We start from the raw sequence: 3,000 nt of genomic DNA, 5'->3' as shown, positions 1-3,000 counted from the left end.
GTAGAGGATGAACACCAGGCCGAAGCCGAACACGGCCATGATGTGAGCGGTGAGGGAGAGGAGGAACAGGAAGAAGTAGCGGTGTTCCTTCTGCCGATGCAGTTGTTCACCCAGGGACAGTGGTGATCAAAGTCCTGCAGGGAAGGAGGGGAGGGAGTGTGTGAGAGGGTGTGTGTGTGTGTAAAAGTGTGCATGTGTGTGTGTGAGAGTGTGCGTGTGAGAGTATGTGTGTGTGCTTGCGTAAGTACATGCGCGCGTGTGAGCGTGTGTTCTGAGTGCGTTGGAGTGGTGACGATGCGTGTGTGTGTTGTGCGTGTGTGTGTGTACGTGAGTGTGTGTGTGGTCAGTGTGTGTGTGTACCTCCACACAGTTGTCACACACGGAGCAGTGTGAGCAGCGAGGGGGTCTTGTAGAAGCGGCAGGAGGAGCACCACTTCATCCTGACCTGGATCCCTCTGATCTCCACCGTCTTGTAGAGAGGAGCGCGGAAATCATCCTCTTTATCCTCGTCCTCCTCCGCTGTTGCGCGCACACACACACACACAGAGAATGAATGCATCACACTTACATGAAACCATGTTCCCTAAGGACACCTCTCATTTGTCTCTGACACACACACACACGCTTTGCATATTCCATACATATACATGTCCTGTATAAAGCTACCAACAAACACACACACACCTCTGGGGAAGATACCAGGGTCCATGAAGGTGGCCATGCAGAAGTTGGCCAGAACAAACAGGAAGATGACCCGTTGTAGATCGGCACGGCAACCGAGAATTGCTCCGACAGCCACGGACACCTGGGGGGGGGGGGGAGGAGAGTAGGGAATGGGATGGAAAGCCGGTGACAAGTGAGGAGGGCAGGAGGAAAGGAGAAAAGGAGGAGGAGGAGAAGAGTGAGTTTACAGTCAAAAAAGCAAAAACTAGTTTTGTCATTGTATCCTCAACCTCAATCAGGACCCCAGCAGGGTGGGGTTACGGCAATGGTGATAAAACCACTGACAGACAGGATGGCATCGTCATGACAACCGTCTCTATTGACACAGAGACTCATCGCTGACCCACATATGTTGACCAGGTGTTTCCGGGGACAACGGGCCAACACCCTGACACCCACAGAGAGAGATGAACAAAACTGTCAATTCAGCAAAGCACTATTTTTGATTGATTGGAGTGGAGGGAATTATGTAGACATGGACAGAGAAAGAGGGAAGATCAGAAAGAGAGAGATGGAAAAAGACAGGGAGGGAGCAGAGGACATAAATAGGAGAACAGACAGCAAAGAGAATGGAGAAAGAGAGAGAGGGGGAGAGGGGTGAGGTGGAGAGAGAGATGGGGTGGGGGAGAGAGAGAGAGAGAGGAGGTGGGGTGGGGGGGAGAGGGAGAGAGAGAGGAGGTGGGGTGGGGGGAGAGAGAGAGGGAGACAGAGAGAGAGGAGGTGGGGTGGAGGAGAGAGAGAGAGAGAGAGAGAGAGAGAGAGAGAGAGAGAGAGAGAGAGAGAGAGAGAGAGAGAGAGAGAGAGAGAGAGAGAGAGAGAGAGAACAGAGGGATAGACAGTGCCACAGAGGATGACAAGGCTTTATTAAGGGTGACAGATGTTGGCCTATTTTCACTCTTTTTCAGCGTTTTAATCTGGAGAGGAGCAGGGAATTGACGGGTGGCAGTTCACGCACACACCAGAGGTGTCAGATTACGCTGACGTCTGGACAGGGGCTGGGGCTACAAAGTCACGTCACACACATATACACACCTCTGGGATACATTGACCGGCGCTCGATTGTGTGTATGTGTGTGACTGTGTTTGTGTGTAAGACAGTGTGTGTGTGTGGGACCGCGTATGTGTGTGAGACAGTGTGTGTGTGTGTGTGGGACAGCGTATGTGTGTGAGACAGTGTGTGTGAGTGTGTGTGGGACAGCGTATGTGTGTGAGACAGTGTGTGTGTGTGTGTGTGTGTGGGACAGCGTATGTGTGTGAGACAGTGTGTGTGTGTGTGGGACAGTGTATGTGTGTGAGACAGTGTGTGTGTGTGTGTGAGACAGCGTATGTGTGTGAGACAGTGTGTGTGTGTGTGTGGGACAGCGTATGTGTGTGAGACAGTGTGTGTGTGTGTGTGTGTGGGACAGCGTATGTGTGTGAGACAGTGTGTGTGTGTGTGGGACAGTGTATGTGTGTGAGACAGTGTGTGTGTGTGTGTGTGTGTGTGTGTGTGTGGGACAGCGTATGTGTGTGAGACAGTGTGTGTGTGTGTGGGACAGCGTATGTGTGTGTGTGTATGGGACAGCGTATGTGTGTGAGACAGTGTGTGTGTGTGTGTGGGACAGCGTATGTGTGTGAGACAGTGTGTGTGTGTGGGACAGCGTATGTGTGTGAGACAGTGTGTGTGTGTGTGTGGGGGACAGCGTGCGTGTGTGTGGGGGACAGCGTGCGTGTGGGACAGCGTATGTGTGTGAGACAGTGTGTGTGTGTGTGTGTGTGTGGGACAGCGTATGTGTGTGAGACAGTGTGTGTGTGTGTGTGGGACAGCGTATGTGTGCGTGTACTCCAGCACCTATACTCACGTGAAGCAGAAGAACAGCGTGGTGGACCCCACCAGGAAGGCTGTTGCCGCGGAGACCGGCACGTAGCGGGAGGGGCGAAGCGGCCTGAAGGGGGGAGCGGTGTGGGGGGGCGAGGAGGAGGGGCCTCCCACACCGCCGCTCTTACTACCGCCTCCCGGCATCACCGAGGGTGGGGGGCGTCACCGAGGGAGGGGGTAAATACCCCCACCCAGGGGGGAGCAGGGGAGGGGGGGTTGTTTGGGGGGGGGGGGGGAGGGAGGGAGGGATGAGGGATTACCGCTAAAGAGGGAGATTAAGAGAAAGGGAGCGAACGAGAGGAATGGAGGGGGTTAGAGAAGAGAGAGGAAGAGTCTTCTTCTGTGTCTGACTAGGAGCAGAGAACACAACCTTCTCAGCATGTTCGCCACAGAGAGAGGGAGGGAGAGGGGAAGAGGAG

General features: G+C 54.1%; 1 long non-coding RNA gene across 1 annotated transcript; it reads right to left on the bottom strand.

Moving 5' to 3' along the window:
- LOC134016053 (uncharacterized) lies at nucleotides 1–2,772 on the bottom strand. Its single transcript, XR_009929387.1, has 4 exons — nucleotides 2,565–2,772; nucleotides 685–805; nucleotides 361–519; nucleotides 1–134 (listed from the first exon to the last, which is right to left on the bottom strand). It is a non-coding gene; the product is annotated as an uncharacterized LOC134016053 (long non-coding RNA).
- Nucleotides 2,773–3,000: the final 228 nt, after the last annotated feature.

Source organism: Osmerus eperlanus, unplaced genomic scaffold (genome assembly GCF_963692335.1).
Source record: "Osmerus eperlanus unplaced genomic scaffold, fOsmEpe2.1 SCAFFOLD_953, whole genome shotgun sequence".
Lineage (NCBI taxonomy): Eukaryota > Metazoa > Chordata > Actinopteri > Osmeriformes > Osmeridae > Osmerus > Osmerus eperlanus.
This window is presented reverse-complemented; position numbering and strand designations above follow the sequence as displayed.